Genomic DNA, 18,304 nt, shown 5'->3' on the forward strand with positions numbered 1-18,304 from the left:
GAGGTCCGACACACGGCCAGGAGGAGAGCTGACAAGTAACCGGTGCCCCCAGCACATGGTGAGCCCTGTTCTCAAGCTTGCTCCCTCTTCCCCTGTCACTTAGCAGTTACTGATGGACCTGTAGGCGACCAACCCTTCCCACTTGTGGCACAGGGAAACATCAAACTAACTCGGCTACTTTGGAAGTCTGAAGGCTAAAAGTTAAATGCTGTGTTACAGCAGTTAAGTGCCTTTGTGAATCTAGCCTTCGGTGAGCAGCCAAGTTTCCATTCTCAGCTTCAGCTGTTCTTTCTGTATCTTTATTTTCAGAGAATACAGTCAGGTCTTTTTCCTCCCTCAATGACAGCTAAAGTTGCACTTTCATGCAAAAAATAATCGATTTTTACTCTAACATTCCGAATTCTTGGTACAAAACCAAACATGATAAATATTCAGCTTAGAGTATAAGTATTTCAGAAAGCTATGAACACATGAAATCTAGAGATTATCACAGAAAGTTGATTTTCAACCACCTATAATTGGCTTGCTACTTCTTGCTGCTGGCAAATTATATGAAATGTATTTTCAAAGCCCATTTCTCATTCCCATCTTAAAAAAAATAAAAAAATTCAGCGTCTCTCACACCTAATAATACTTTTCTGCAGACCAGTCAAAGGGCAGATATTCATTTCATTCAGAAGTATTCCAAACTTTCATTTGCTGAGGATAGCTGTTCCTCAGCTCAGGAGTTTCAGCATTTTTTCTGTAAACTAACATTTGTGGATGGATATAGCTGGTTTGGTGGTGTTTTTTTCTTTTTTTGTCTTTTAAAATACATTGCAATTGGCTCTATGCTAATCGCAGCAGAGAAATTTGCATAGACTTCAAAGTTTAGAAATAACTAGTCCTTATGTAAATTATATATTATAAATCAATCAGATCACACTCAATGACATAACTGGGGAAACTGCTATAGAGGAGTCATTAATTATATCGTGCTGTCTCCCTTACTGACTAGGACATCTTCATTTTAGTGTAAGCATACGTGGAATACAGCACATCAGAAAAGTGCCTTTCTGAGCTTTGATTGAGCCTAGTAGCTGCAGGACATGTTACATTACTGCGTTTTGTAACATTTCCTGACAGCTTCAACTTTATCTAAATGTATGTTTTTGCATACATGCAAAAAAACCCCAAAAGCAAGATTCTTAAGGGCTTCATTACTGAACACTTGTTTTCCCCCTTCAGAAATTCTAGGAGGAATATTATTTCATCTAGAAGACAGATTTTGCAATGGTGAACTTGCAAATATAAATAATTGAGGAGAGAACTTCTTTGGGTAAAAGCCATGAAATTGTACTCTCTACTAACACCGCATTTCCAAAGACTGCTTTGTTATGTATTTGACCTGTTTTTATAATCAAAAGCCTTGGCTTTGTCAGGTAAACAAACAGAAATATTTTTTCTGATACAAAAAAATCTGACAAACTGATTAAACAACTGGTCACCTTTAGAAAGATCAAATGTACTGACATGCAGTTTCTCTACTTGTATTTATAGGTGATCTCTTCCTGAAGTAGTTGGTATATGTTGTCTGGTAATAAAGTAGCGGTATTCTTCCAAAGTAATATTGAATGTACCTAAACTCACAGCATAAAGCCATACTTCGGTCCGGATCCTGTCATTTCTTGGCACATAATAAAATCTGTCAAATATGAGCAAAAGGAATCCAAACTCAGTGCCACCCCAGAGACCACAACAGGGGACACAACTCCTTCCTACATTTCCTATGGACCCAAAGGAACTGATCCCATTTGGAATCACACGGAGTCACTCCTTAGCATGAAGACCTTGGGGGAAAGCTGCCAGGAGGACCCAGTCGATTTCTAGCCAGTTGGCCCAGAAAGTAGATACTGTTTTAAAATGCCTCTACACTAGAACAACCCATAGTCTGGGAAGGAGAAGAGAATTGCATTTTATTTCTCACAAGCTTTACGAATGCATTAACAACCAGGCTGCTGGATAAAAAGTGGAAACTTCTACTTCCTTCCCATTTGGTGTTCAAAACAAGGTATCATATGCTTTGCTTTATACAAGAGGGTGAGGTGTATTCCTGCAATCCCGTGTAAATGGTCCATATTTGGAGAGAGTTTTGAAATGAATCCCTGTCTTTAGCACTTGTGTGTTGGTTAAACAATCCAGCTCTCCACTCAGCAAGCTGATGTGCGTCCTGCGCAGGCATGATGCACTGTCTGAGAAACTGGGAAACTGACATCCTTAAGTCACTTTTTGGATTTCTGTGTAGTCCATCTACAACTTAATGATGGAAAAATGAGCTAAGTTTCCCAAGTATAATTTTGTCCATAGCATAATTATCCCAAGAGTTTCAAAAGGACGAGGGCAATAACAATAAAATGCTTACGTATGTGGCCAGGTCAGAGTTTGATCTTGAATACATTGGCATGTCCCGACCAACTCCAAAAGAAATGCAAACTCTGCTGAAAGTATCAGTCCCCCCCCCCCCCCCATTCTTCCACCAAAAAGTTGATATATCTGTGGACAACTCCAAAGTCCAATTCTAGCACTTCCTGTCCAAAAAATTCCACAGTACAATTCTTGTATTTCTATCCAAAATTATATCTAAAATCAAATGGGACATAAGGATTAGAAGTTCATGCTTGTGATTTCAGAAGGGAGGGAAGAAGAAAAACCTTTAAGATTTGCTGATTATTGCATTCAACCTGCTAGAACTGAGGAAACTTTTCCTAAACACAAAAACATCATTTCTGATCAACTATTGTAACAGTGATGTAACTGGCATCAGACTGAGATGTAGCATGAAGTACATGGTTTGCATTGCCGCAAACCTTTGGATCACCCATTCTAAGAGCTACAGGTCCTTTTTCCTTTCCTTTCATCTTTAATTAACTTCAGTCCAAAGACTAAACTTCAGTCCAATCACTCACTACTTTTAATCATATATCTTTGACACTATCTTCTCAACATGTTAGAATTACTCCCTATTGATTTTTATTGTTGTTGTTTGTTTTTAATACTGGGGAAAGCAGTATTAGCTGGCAATGGTGTTTTTCTTCCTTTTGCTCTTTCTTTTCTTCATACAAGATTTGCTTACTGTTGGATCCAAGTGATTCATTTTTCTCCTTGTCCATATTTTGGCTGTTTTCATGAGCACTCTGTTACTGCTGATTTCATTTAATAACCTAGATATCAAGCAAGCTCTTTTCAGCAGATTTCAGCTGAAAATGTGTCTGTGTGTATCTAATTAGAACTACGTAGAAATATTCATAAGATATTTGAATGCTTTATTGAAGTACTTCTCATTGTTTCAGTCTGGCTCGTAGATGCTAAGATCTCAGTTCACTGCTTTTATAGCACAATCTGATATAAAAATGGAAATACTGCATCAGCCATACTCAATTGGGAATATATGTTGTAGAAGGTCAATTTGAGAATACTTGCTTATATAAACCAAAAGTCTAGTCTAATACTAACCTCCTAAAGATAAAAATAGCTATCTTTTTAACAATTCATAGCATCCCAGATAACTGAAAAGTAGAAGACCTGGTTTGAGTACTACAGCTTTGGACTGGTGTCTTTGACTTTGTGCTTGAATTATACCAAAATAAAACACTACAGCCAGTTAAACAGCTGGAAGATTCTAACAATTCTGGGATAGTATATCACAAGAATATGATGAGATAAAAAATGGTAAATTTAATTTTAATATTTTCATATTAAAAATATTTTCCCAGAAAATATATAATTTATAGTTCAATATGCTCATTAAACTATTAGAAACAATTTTAGGGCAATATAGTTGAACCCTAGAAAAGTTTTATAATGTAAAAAAGAAATTACGCGTTTATTATCTGATACAAACTGTGCAGCATAAAACACCACACTGCAACTCAGAAGAACCACTTTATTTTTTTCTAAAAGAAGAGGAACATTTAGCCACTGTTCTTGTCCAGCTGATATGTCCTTTTCCATTATCTATGATTTTGAAATCATGAGAAATATGGCAACCGGATTTCTTTTCAACAGCTATTAAAATTTGAGCCATTTTTCATACTATTTGGGCAGCTCAATATGTCTACAGTTGTATTCCGGCATGTGTATGGTTCTGGAAGGTGGACAAATATTGCTCCTCCATTTTACAGATGAAAAAATGAAACCGCACAAGCAATTTTTAAAGGTATTTAAATGGACAAAACCTTAAAAGTTATGCACCAGAATTTTTCAACACTGCTCATAAGTATCACTCTCATCTGTGACTTGCCTAAGTTAACATAACATGTAATTCTGAAACTAGCTATAGGAGAATAAAGACTGCAAGTCTCTAAGTGATTACATCAGGAGGTTGTACATCAAATCATAAATCATTGTTACAGAGATGAACTGTGGAATTTCAAAATTTCCCCACAGAAGTCAAGGGCAAAAAACAGAAGGACAAAATGTTCAGATGTTTACTTGGGTGAGACAGCACCTCTACAGAGGAAAAGAATAGCTTCTCCTATTTTTAGGAAACTAGGAAAATTACTTATCACATTATCTGAATAGAGAGAATCCAAATTTAGAAAACCACTTGAAAATCTGCAGTCACAAGGATATTTGGTGTAAAGCTATTTTTTTATCTCTTTAATCACTTTTGAGTAATGCTTTAAACCCAATTTTTTTTTACAACTTATGTTTTTACAAAATAAAATGTTTGAATGCTCAGATGTAAATATTAAAATGTTCTTCTTAAATCCCATTTTACCTGTCCGAGACATAATCAATTTCAAAGAAACTGGGTGGAAAAATGCTGTTTGATTATAAATATGATTAAAACAAGAATTTCTTAGACTGAAAACAGTGCAAACTGAGAAAACACTCCAGGATATGGGGGTTTACATCCCATGAGATATTACTGAGCTGAAAAATCTGCCCTGCAAATTTTCTGGAAAAATATTTATCTTTCTCATCTGCTGTTAGAGTAAGCCCACATTAAATAGAATTTGAGGTATGGATTCCATCTGTTATTATCCCAGCATTTCAAGGGCAAAGCTAAGGTGAAAAATCGTTGAAATAATTTCTTCCTTCCACTCCCAGGAGATGAGAAGTTTTCTGTTACACAGAAATAAGGAAGGAATCTCACAGCTGTTAGGCTTTTCAAATCCCACCATCTCTTCTGGAACATAAACTTTAAGGCACTCTCTTAATAAAAAAAGTAGTTCCTCTGCTTTCATCCCAGAGAAAAGAACCACTGCATCTCACTTAAAAGGGAGCGTGCTCATTTCTTCTAGACTTATGTAGAAAAGTCTACAGCCTCCACCAGATAAGAGGGCCTTGGTGTAAAAGGAATGCCCGTGCTAAATTTTCCAAGGCTGAAAATAGAATAGGACATGACTGTGAGCAACAGGGTCAGAAAACCGCCTGAAACTGGCTACTTCAAGTAATTTGGGGAGGAAAAAGATCCATAAAGTCCAGCATTTTAGAAGAGGTCCTTAGTATGATTTGCTCAGCTAGACACAAATATCAAAATCTGACCTAGGCTCCCTTACAAAACAGATTAACTTCAACCTAAAACCAACACATAAAATAGATGCTTATTAGTCTCTCTTGTGAAGCTATAATGACTAATCCACGTGCAAATATCTTCATGCGTACGTTTAAAGTTAAGCAAGAAGAATCAACTGTTTTTTCCAACTAGAAAAGCAGAAGGATGTCACTGAGCAATGATGTGCAGGTGCCTTGTAGAACAATCAGAAGAAGAGCCAAGTTGAAAGAGGCATTAAGAAAGAATGGTGAGGAAAAAAATGCCAGACTGGGCTCTGCATAATCGAGCAAAAGTGGCTTTGTGCTCACTGGGAGGAAAAAAAAATGTTGCAGAGAAGTAGGTTAAGTATTGCCCGGGTATAAATCAGAAATAGAAGAGGAGGTCCTTGATAATCTGGAAATGAAACCCCCAGATAAGCAGGAGGGAAAACTCTGAGAAAGGGTTGACATAGAAAAAGAGAACTGCCACAGCAGGAGATAATGATCGAATTGAGCAGTTAGACATGTTGTGCAGCAGTACCTGGATAAGAAAATGATGTGAAGAATGGTCAAAGTCAGTCCTACTTACAACACCTGAGAAGCTTGAAATGCATACTACATACCCGAGAGCAGTCTTGCTGACTGCCTATCTGTGATTCACAGTGCAAAACAGAAAAGCACCTGAGAAGAAAATCAGTTCTCTCAAATAGAGAGAGCAGCAAAACTGTCCTGATCACTCGTAAGTACTCACAAGTACTCTCAAGTAAGTCTTGTTCTCAGTTCACTGACCTGTGAATTGTTTCACTGACTTAAAAGGGGCATGAAGCTCAGAGTGGTGCAGAGGGCTGTGGGATGTCTCAGTTGTGTGGTGTCAGCAAGAACACACCAGCCCTGATGAGAAAGAAATAAATGCATACATAATATTGGCAGCCTTGGTCAATGTTAAGTTATGCAATAATTTGAGGTGACAAGTGACAACAGATCGACCCAACACGTTCCAGCTCCTTCCTTCTCTAAGAAACACGGCTGGAGTCATGATGCAAAAGACACTTTAAAATGTATAGTAAGGTGATCAATGTGTTGACAATGGCAGTCCCTTAGACACAGCAAGTAAGGATATGAAGATTCCTTGCAGGTGCCTTCCCACATGACCTGCAAATGGTCTGGGCTGCATATAGGCAGTGACTAAAGGGTAGGGACTGGGTAGACTAGTACTAAAAGGAGGGTATACTACTAGAGAGAGAAATAGAATTGTAGAGATAGCAAAGCAGGCAACTCCAAGGTTGATAGCTTTGTCTACTTGATAAGCTTCATCATATTCCTGCACTGAACGTTTTTCAAGCAAGTTCAAAGGGTAAAATCCCATAAGCGGCCCTGGGCGATTTGGAAAAATAGCAAAGGAATCTCCATAGAAACAAAACATGATTTCTCGAGTTGCCCATATTCTTGGTCCTTCTTCATGAAATTCAAAAGGCCAAATAACAGAGTGCTGGGTTTTGAAACGAAACATTAAATCTGATTGTTAGCAATAAGCTGGTCACACCTTGTCAGAGACAAGATGCATACAAAAATACAGTCATCACATCAGCAAGGAATGCAAAACCTGCTTTAAAGACTATTTGCTGAAGACCCTCCAGCCCAGTAGAAAGCAGGAGTTTGGTTCTTTGGGACACAACAGAATATAACACTTTGCTTAGGCTGCTGTTTCATTTCATGATGTGAATGAAGCACAAGAGGGAGCACAATAGACAGGACAGTAAAACAAAGTCCGTGTGGATCATATGCAAGTACAGAGATTGAAAGGGAACATCTTAAACTATTTTCCTGACTTCTAAAGTGAAGAAGCGTGTCAGATCTTTCAGGTATCCCAGCAAGGACCTAGTCAGATACATTGCTGGGTTCTAATAATCAACCACAGGCTCCTCAATACAATACACAATGTCTTGGTCATATATTCAGGGTAGCACGGAAGCAGAGGGATGCTTTATAAATAGCTCAACATCTATTTATAGGATCCATAAATGCCCACTGCATTATGTGGGCCCAAATCATGTGAGATCACCTTATAGCTCCATGTTAACATTTCCTCTTTTATGGTCTTTCAAATGCTCTTGTTAGATATTCACAAAGCTACTTGTAAATATAAATACCATATATAAAATATTTAACAGATGCTCAAGTGCACCTTGGGATGATGACTATGGTCTGGAATGACCTGTTTATGGGATTTGTGCCCACATTTCTGCTGAGTATCGCACTTGCAGCTTTTGGAACTGCACAGTAGAAAGTAAATTTGCACCTTCATCCCATCATTTAAGCATTATTTGATTTTCTTTTATCTTCTTTTATTTTCTTTCAAATCCCTTCCTGATAACTGCATCCCTACTGACACAAAATGTAACAACAGAGGGATCCTCACTAGCATCTGTATGTCCTACTTCCAAGTCACTGTAAGAGAAACATAGGAAGGTGATTAAATCAAGAATAGTTAGGGGAATTAATGTCCCTACAGTAAGAACAGGGATTCTTTTCAGTGTTTTGTCTCTGAGTTGTGCTCTAAAGAAAAACATGGTCCAAAGTACTAGCACTGGATGACTGTATGATATGAAGTCAAGTATATATTTTCTCTGAGAATGTTTTATCGGATCGTATTAAAACAAACTAGTCCTGTGTAAAAGATCCAACTTCTTCCCCCTTCACTCTCATGTCCACATAAATATACAAAAACTAAAATCATGGAGTAAAATTAGATGCATTGTCTTGTTCACTGATAGTTAACAGAAGGGTAAACTGCAACAGCAAAATGCCTCTGTTATACCTAGTATTATAAAATTATAGCTTAGGTAGTATAATTTTTGGAAAATATGCTAATGGAAAGTAAGGACAGTGTAGCATTCGTTCAAAATAAGCAAGTACCCAATGAAAGAAAATTTGTTGAGTTTAAACTGGTTATTTGTTCACGCTTGGAGGAAGCAGATCAAAACCTATGCTATAAAAATATATCTGACAATCAGATTTCGTTTTTCCTTTTATCTAGAGATAGACTAACTGTGAAATTTACTATTAAATCTTCATTTACTCTACCATGAATTTTAGACTGATATACCAAACAGAAGTAGAGTCTACAAGCTTATGAAAACATTCATTTTAATATTTTGTTCCTCATAAATTATCAGCAGGTAAGCTGTTGTTTAAATTTTCTTTTCTTTATCCAAAACTGAGAAAGAAAATGCACTCTGTGTTGGACTGACTAGGACCTAAAAGGCAGCAGATCTATGAATATGAAAATTAAAAGAAGATACTAAACTGGGAAAAAATATAGCCTAAGATTATCTTCTTCTGCTCAGACATTTTGCCATAGTAGCTTAAATTCCAACAATTTCAGTTATCACTACAAACTACTGTAATTTTCTTGATTTACAGTTCTCACTTTCTCAAGTGCAGAAATCACTCATTTATGTGTTATGGTTTAGATCTGTCAACAGCCCTTGAAAGCACTGATCCCGTATCGTCCTCAGTGGGATGGAAGTGCTCTGCAGTACGCGCTGAAGCCCCTGTCCCAGATGCATACTTCCCAGCTGTTGACTAAGATCAAGTGCATCATCTTTTCTTATCACTTTAATATCTGACACATTCTCAGCTTGAAGATTTTCTATTAAATGGATTTGGAGGGCACGGGAAGGAGTAACTGCTTCCTCCATCCACTTCATGCATCAACCCAAAACCGCAGTGCTTCCAGGGACCGTGGCCACACCATGACTGTGTGTCAGGAGGTGATACCTTGGCATGAAACCACCCTCTGTGCTTTGGTCTTTTTTTTAGGTGGAATATGGATCCGTGGTGTTTCCACAAATCTTCTGGTGATGCAATCAATGGCTACAACACCACCCACCCCGCTGAGCCTGTGTACTCCATGGGGTTGATGCAGCCACTGCAGCTATGCTCTTCATGGAGAATTCCTGAAATCTTGGGTCAGAGACACAGTGTATACGTGGAACGCTTGTAACTGTGACTGCCCTTGTCCCTGGTGGTGTCAGTCTTCCCAACAGACTTTCACAGACTTTCCAAAATAAGTTAGAACAGACTTAATTGTGCTGTGGACTGAACTCGTCCTGAATACACCTGCAGCCAGACCAGGGTAAGGATTTTTGTATTTTTTCCCCAGCATGCCAAGTTCTCCTTTAACAAAGTGATAGATGTTCTATAGCTTGTTAAATAAGATGTCAGTCCTTGCTAGATGGCAAAACCCCCCATTCATGTTGAACCTGAAAGGACCACACAGATTAGACTGAAAGACAATTTGACCCATGTCTCTAATTGGCAAGTGACTGAATTTACTGCCAGCTAAGTCAGAAAATCCAGTAAAAGTAAAATACAGCACCATATACTGGCTACCTGGCAGTAAATTTGTATTTAAGCTATTTCATTGCCATTTGTCTTTATCTGATTAAGCCACCTGATTTATAAAACATGCTGGAATACAATTTATATGCAGCAATATAATCCACCTCGTGGTCTGGTTTCCAGAACCACAAGGATAAACATGCTCAAACCATAAAGGCACTCTCAATGCCAGATATCCATTTATAATGCCTGCTGAAAGATGTCTCATCATTACCATCTCCAGTATGGATGAACTGTCAGCTACACTACCACAACCTCTTTCCAAACCTTTTAAAAGTAAGGAAAGTCTCAGTCATGTCCAGAACACAAAGGTATTTCATAAGTTGGGAGAGATTTCCTCATCAGTGCAGTAATATCATCCACCCTCAGTGAAGAAGACAACAGGGATATCACTATGAAGTTAGCACTACTGTAAAACTTTGACAGAGAGGCGAAATTTTCCAGTGGATATGAGAAACACCACAAACTTGAAAATGTCCTGTGTATCTAAAGGTGGATATTGAAACAGATTCTGAACCTGACAACTTTGGTCCAGATACCACAAACCGTCTTTAAAAAGTACAATTTCACTGTGCCTGTCCATTCAGCAAAGAGTACGTTGTTTCCGACAGTATCTCTGGAAATAAATGTCCTAAGCAGAATACTAGTTCTTAAAGATTTATGTCTTATAATGCTGCTGAAACATTTCTAATGAAAAATTAGAGGGTAGAAGATAGCTGGTTTTCTTTCTTGAACAGCAGCAGAATGAATGGAATAGATGCTGCGTTGACAACTACCAAGGTTCCAATTTTTATTTACATGGGCAAGTGCAGTGAGGTTCACAGCTGTGCAAGGTCTCCTGGACATCCCATCCACTGCCTGGATTTAAAGGATTTCTTCCAGAGCAAGAGAAAGAGTAAATTTGCTTATGCTTACTTGATTTTCAGAATCTCTATATAAGATACTTTAAACATAACAACCAATTAAAGTCAACAGTAACTGGATTCTGCAGCATGGGTATCTCTGGCCCAAGAAGCAAACTGGGATCACCTGCTGATTCCCCATTTCAGTAAAATACCATTTGATGGATGGCCTCGAAATTAATTATTGAGGTCAGTTTCAACTGGGTACATCCAGTTTGCTCCTCTCTCATCAAAAGACAGTTTTCCAGCTCACAGAGAAAAATCATGGTATAAAAGTAGTACTTTTTCACTGTCATTGCTTATTTTACACCTTATTTTGCCACCACCACTCTACACCGCAATCCACAGTCCCACAAACCTATATATACCATGAACAGCCCACAGACAAATAATCACATAAAATAAGCTGAGATTTGTCAAAAGTTTTGTTTGATAGACACTGTTCTATCATCTCAAGGGACCTTAAACAAGCAACATTAAAAAAGAAACAGGCTAAAGGAAAAGAGACGTGAACTTCAACAGTTTTTAGAGCTTACAAAAACAACACTTCTAATGTGAAGTTTTCCATGCTAGCAAACGTTCTAGAATAAAGAGCATAGGTAAGGAATAGTTGCTATCAGTTGAAAGTCTAAACTTTCTTTCTGACTTAGTCTAGCAAGTATAAAATTGATTTCTCGTTGCAACTAGTCATAGAATCATAGAATCATTTAGGTTGGAAAAGACCCTTAAGATCATCGACTCCAACCGTTAACCTACCACTGCCAAGTCCACCACTAACCATGTCCCTAAGCGCCACAACTACACGTCTTTTAAATACCTCCAGGGATGGTGGGTGACTCAACCACTTCCCTGGGCAGCCTGCTCCAATGTTTGATAACCCTTTTGGTGAAGAAATTTTTCCCAATATCCAATCTAAACTTCCCCTGGCGCAACTCGAGGCCATTTCCTCTCATCCTATCACTTGTTACTTGGGAAAAGGCACTGACACCCACCTCGCTACCTTTCAGGTAGTTGTAGAAAGTGATAAGGTCTCCCCTTAGTCCACAGGAAAGCATTCCCTCATTGCATCTGATTTTTTTTTTGCAGCATCGCTCCCCATCTTGCTGAGTGTCTCCCATCTCTGTTCCCCCAGTGCTGGAAGCCTTTTGCCCTGAGCATGCTCAGATGCTTTTGTGCAACCAGCGCAGCCAGAACAGAAGAACACAACATACAACACCCAGGAAAAAGTCAAAAGCAAAAGAAAACTTTACATGTCCTCATCGTGGGGCCTGGTCCTTGGGTCACAAAAATAACCTGAAAATGTTCAGCACTTGAAGCACCTTTCATAAGTGGGATGGTGTGAACAGTGGTTATGTTGGGCCATGCCCCGGAACAGCTCGTTCACTGTGGATACGGTCCTGTGGTTCACAGCAGATGAATGGACCATTCCTACCATCAATTTTGAGCTAGACAGATGTGGGTTTAATTTCACTTAAGTATATAAATCTACAATTTAGGCATCAACATCTGATGTAGTTATTCGGAACTCTTTTAGAGATAATGGAGAAAAACAAACACAGGGCTTAGTCAATCTTAGATGTAAGTAGGTATATGTGTCTCAGATTTTAGTTAGAACAATCAGGAAATTATTATAATCTGCACAAATTAAAAAGCTGGAGTTGTTTTAATGTTGACACCAAACACTATATATATTTGCCTTCACTTTTCCTGTATTATTCTTTGCTGTCTTGGTCAGTGGGTTGTTGACTATCCTCCAACCTCAGAAACACATTTCACCCAGACTTTGTTCCTTTTCTCCTTGTGTAAGAGAATATCTGGGCTTTCAAGGAGAAGAGAAAATAGAGCCATGAGGGTGGCTGATTTTTTTTTCTTTATATAGAAAGGTCAGGTTTTAGTAACAGGATTAGGATAGGTCGGGTGTCCCAGACCTGGCCTTTGCTATGTGCCAAAACACCAGAGTTGATCCTGCTCTTCTTCTGTCCATTGGCTACAACCGCATGTATAACACCCAAAGACAGCTTTGGCAAATAACATTGGCATAACAAAGCACAAAATAATGCTGCAGAAATATTTCCTTGTACGAAATGACTCCTGGAAGTGGGTTACTACTATAACTGGCCCGTAACAAGCCACGTTGCCATTTCCCCTTCTACCCACCACGCTTCTGACTGGTTGTGTGAACACACTTACAAAATGGTGAGATCAGTGACATTGCTGCTGCTAGAGATTGGATGAAAACAACTGCTGGGCACCTGTTACGATGAGGAAAGGTTAAGAAATAAAAAAATAAATAAATATGGCTTGACAAAAAGAAACACATTGAGCCAAGACTGAAATTTTGAAGCACAGAAAGCAGCCTCTCTCTCTCTCTCACCCTATATTTGTCAAGGGCACTGAAAGACAAGCTGAACCAGAAATAATTTCACTATAGCTGGATTTCTTCATTCAGAGGAAAAGCGTTAACAAAACCCTTTATATATTATCTCTCTAATTTAGATGTATATATTCCCTCTGTAGTAGTTGAAAATGTGAAAATTTTAACACTACTACTTATGAACATATGTGCATGAGAGACAAAAGAAATTTCTTTAATCTTCTGGTTTTTAACATAATGATCTTGCTATATTATCATTTAATGGCTAATCACATGATACTGAACTAGCAAGCAAACTGCTTATGCACTGCATTTTATTTATTTTTTGAATGTCTGATTAGTAAGTAGCAACTAGAGATAGTTATTACAGGAAGCTATTACATTACTTACTCATCTAATACACTGACTTTTTATGTCTCTCTCCCTCTTAGGAGAAGTTTTTAAAAGAGACTAACATTTGCAGGAGAAAAGTCCACACCATGGGCTAAACAACACTTGGCTGTAAGACTACAGTACATTGTCTTGCAGAAGGCTGTGTTTGTTTCATGCATTACATTTATTATCTTTTATGTTCTGTGAATTATGTGGGTTTATTTCTCCTTTATTTAAAAACAATGTAAAAATACAGTATACCAGAAAAAAAAGAGGCTGTGGAGATGAAGTTTTCATAAATATGGTGGGATACAATGAGGATCAGATTAAACTCTGCAGATTGGTTTTACTTATTACTCCAATCCAAAACAAGAAAGTCAATTTTGCTCCCTTTATTTGATTGATTGGAAACTAAATCTCTCATCAACTTTTTATGAAAGTTGAGTTCCACTGAGTTGTGATTTTTGCCTCAATACATTTTTTACTTATTTAGGATTCTTGTCCTGAGCAAGACTGTTTGCACTGTACTATGTATTATACAAGCACAGAATTAGATGCTTCCATGTTCTAAACCAACAAACATAATCCTGCATTTAAAATGTGAATTCTGCCCATTTTTACATATTATTTTTCAGACAATAACATTATAATGACAGCCAGTTACAATTTCTTAATTGTTGAGTCTTCAGATCTGTGTAATTTGACAAAATGTGGGGCTTGGTCCACAAGACAAATTAAACCTGAATTAATGATAACTTTTTATTAGTCACAAATTTGCCAAATAGGCCTGATTTAGCATAGAGACAATGAAAAATACAATAGGAAAACAATGTAATTTTGATTGTTCAGGAAATGTTGGTGTCATTTTATAGATGCTTGATCTTTCCTAATAGATTTCTATAGCAAAGCCCTTGGTGTAGTATCTTAAGTTCCAATAAAGTACTTATTAATTTCTTGTAGGTCCCAGTTAAGTTACTTGCTTTAGTATGAACAGTGACTTTAGAGCCTCCTTCTAGAGACAGTGAAAAAAACATCTTTAAACCACTCAAGAAGACCATTTGAACACTGATTTGTTTGAATGAAATTTAGAGACATTTTGATCTGAAAATCTTCAGAGGTTTCAAGACATGTTTCCTGTACTTAGAATTATTTTGATATCACAGACTATTCTGAATGGAAGAATAAAAACATTTGCTTGCTTGTTTTTTGTGGGAAAATGACTGCATGTGAAGTATAATAAATGAAAATTTTCTTGAGTGCTTATTCCCATTCCCTACTCACTTATGAACACAAAAGAAAAGTGAAGATGGAGCTGCAGACATCAAAATCGAGTGCAGTCTATTCTGGGAACCATTTATAGTGTAAGTAAAAATGTAATTAAATAATGACTTCATTTCAGCAGGATCCCATGATAAGAATCAATAGTCAGGCCACTGATCTTGCATTAATTTGCCCTTACATCGTCACTAAATCTTGTCACAGTCACACTTTCGTGACACCCTGAATTAACCTTGACTATAACCTTGGCTTTAAAAGAGAAACTTTTTTTTTTTCCCCTTCCCCTCTCCAAAGGCTTCAATGGCTGCTTTCATGGATTAATCGTATTCAGTAGAATTCACATACAGAAGACATGATCTTCAATTCTAAAAGGTGCAAAAAGTGTAATAATCCTTGCCCCAAAGTATCTTCCACAGTATAATGAAAACTCTTTCATGTTTAACTTATCTGAGCCTTGCTGAAAAACAATTTCCTTTTACTTGAAGCCTTGCATATTCCTTGGAAGTAAATACTGCATTTTGATCTTAGTCATAAATGCAAAAATGTGCTAGAAAAAACAACATACACAGATACAAAGAAAACAAATCGAACATGACTAAAATGTTGCAATATTATTTGTAAGTTTTTGGGCCTATTGTTGATGTGTATCTCTTTTTTTTTTTTTTTTCATGTGCAAAGAACCTTCTGATCTTCTGCAAGTCAATGATCAGCATGTGCAATACATTTTCATTTTGCCTGGATTGTACTTGCTGGCTGATACTTTGTACTCCTGCAAATACAAAAGGCTTCCTGCTCCTTACATCTCTTTACAGATTTACTAAAAAATGAATTGCTTCAGAAAATTCTGTGGATACTATTTTACAGCTTTAAAACTGTATGAATGCAAACATAAAGCAGCTCCCTGTCCAGACTGATAGACTGGGATTTATGGAGAGACAGCATTTTCACTTCAGGGTTTGTTAAAGAAATGAGAAGCCGCAATGAATCTTTACTGTTCTGGAAATACAAAACGTGCTCTTTCAATCCTGTCTAAAGATTTCATATTATGTAATTTCTTCTGTGGTGATACTTCATTAAGTTCCACAGAAAACTCATTATCCTCCCTCTCTGAAAAAGTCAATACAATAACTGGATCTTTTTATTAAAAGACTCAGTTTTGGATCCTTTGCTTTCCTGGAGGCTTAGAAGCACCCTGGCCTTTGGAGCTGTGTCCCCTCGCTGCCTTCTGGGGCTGAGGTCCATGGAAGGCCTCATGGTTCTACAGAGTACAGCCCACCTCCGTCCTGGTGCCAGACCTGGCCAGGTTGTTTTCAGGAAGATACTGGATTGCTTTCTGCCTCTCACTGGGGAGTGGGATCGCCAGCTCTTTACCTAAAAGGTGCCTTTGTTTTCGGTCAGCATCGGTCCCTGAAGCTCAGTGTTCAGCCTGTAAAGACGGCACCAATAGAGCAGAGAGAAAGGGAGATCGAAGAGCTTAGTATGGTTTGCTGGTTTACGCTCCTGTGTTGTGAAACTTGGAAGCACAAAACACGTTGACACAATTTTTCACATCGTAATATCCACAGTGAGGAACTCAGTTATAAGGAGTGAAAGGAAGTTTAGTATCTTGTACGTTTAGGCTTCCCTCATGAGTTTTTTTCATAGCAGTTTTATCTTGTAATATATTGTGCTACTGTTTCAGGCAGTTTGGAAGTGTAGATAAATAGGATAAATAAAGGAAGGAAGGGCACTTATTAAGAGACTCAAGAACTTGGTGCTACTCACATATTGGTAGCCATGACCACTCCAGGGTGTACTGCTGTGTTGACATCCAACACCCACAGTATCACACACAAGCCAACGTCATACCAACCGTAAAACTCTAGTCTCTTTTATTTTGTGGAGTTTCCCAATACTCATTATTAATTTCATTTTCTAAATTTAAACTTGCAGAACTAAGCAAATAGGAACTCAGCTGTCCAGGATCTACTGAATACTCCAACTGACAGAGTCCTAAGGGCACATGAACAAATTTTTGAAAAGCTGTGTTTCATCCAGCATAATTTACATTTTTAGCACAATCTTCTAATTAATAGTACTATATTCCTTGTTAACGATTTGTTTTGCTTTCCTGTATTCAAGGAAACTCAGACACAAGAGGAGGCAACAGCTCAACAAGAAACTGGTACAAAATATACAACACTCTTCTTCTAAATGTGTTTTTAGAAAAGTCACTGCCATATAGATCTGCCCTTATTTCTGCCTTAATCTTCATGCATATGGATTAATGCCTGGTTTTGTATGACCAAAGAAAAGGTTTATCCTTGTTACTTAACTAGACAATGCTTCTGTAAAATTCCATTTTAGAGGTTTAATAAAAGTATGATAGTGAGTAGTAAAGCTTAATCTACTCTACAGTATTATTTAACAGCCATATAAAAACCTAAGAGTTGGGAGAGTTTGAGCTGACAAGTCAGCATTACATGCGCTTTGTCCATTTTCTTATTGCCAAACATCCAAACATAAAAAGGACCATTTTCTAGCACTCTCAGTACTTAGCTGACATTAGCTTCTTGTATTAGCCCAGAGAGGGCAACTAAACAAAGCAAAACTGAGTAACACTGACATCATGGTGATAAGCTAGTGCTTGCCATTTCATCTTCACAGCAGTCAGGGTATCTAGTAGCACAAAGGAGAATCAATCAAGAACAAAACAGATTTATTGCCACTAATGAGCGACCACAAGAGTGCTCCAAAAGGTGCATCATACCCCATTTTCTTTTTGGTTTTGACATTATTATATGGTACAGAAGATAGAGACAGGGGGGTCTACTTGTACACAGGATGAGCTAAGAGTTAAAGAAAAAAACAGTCCATGTTGCATACTGGCAAATGAACTACATTTTTTTTCCCTGGAAGCTAATGACACAAAGCTAATATCTGCTTGTCCTTCATCCCATAATACACTTATTACAAAACCACTATTCAAATTACAGTCACATCTTATTAGACAACAGATGGTCTTACCTAAATTGGTTGGTTAATTCAGGTTCACAATTTCTTATTAATAAAGTCACAACAATGAATCAAGCCTTCCTAGAACTCTTCATGAAGCCAGCCATGCCTTGCAGTTAATGTCTACTATTCAGCAAGAAGCAACAAACTTACAGAAAGACCATTTGTATAAAATGTGCTACTGCAGTTCCTTATGAATCTTTGTTATTGTCTCCTGTAAGTGCATTTCTTCTACCACTGATAGGTGCCGGAGTCTATTTTCCCATTGTGATATATACGCTAACTCCGTGAAAAGTAAATGAAGATAATCATAATAGAAAAATCTATGAAACTGACATGACATTCAACTTTAATTTTACAGAAAGGATTTATTCTCTCAAATGAGATTTCATGTTAAACAAGCTTCTCTAAACATATAATAATTCTTCTGCTATAAACTTTCAGCTAGTAAAATATTTTTTAA

The 18,304-nt window shown here is 37.5% G+C and overlaps 1 protein-coding gene and 1 non-coding gene across 2 annotated transcripts in view; one reads left to right on the plus strand and one right to left on the minus strand.

Moving 5' to 3' along the window:
- GPC6 (glypican 6) overlaps window positions 1-18,304 on the minus strand; it is a 777,853-nt gene that overhangs the window by 210,827 nt on the left and 548,722 nt on the right. The window lies entirely within an intron of this gene.
- Window positions 9,084-9,272, plus strand: LOC126045275 (U2 spliceosomal RNA). The gene has a single exon (XR_007508051.1). It is a non-coding gene; the product is annotated as a U2 spliceosomal RNA (small nuclear RNA).

The sequence above is a fragment of the Accipiter gentilis genome, chromosome 13 (assembly GCF_929443795.1).
Source record: "Accipiter gentilis chromosome 13, bAccGen1.1, whole genome shotgun sequence".
NCBI classification, from domain to species: Eukaryota; Metazoa; Chordata; class Aves; order Accipitriformes; family Accipitridae; genus Astur; species Astur gentilis.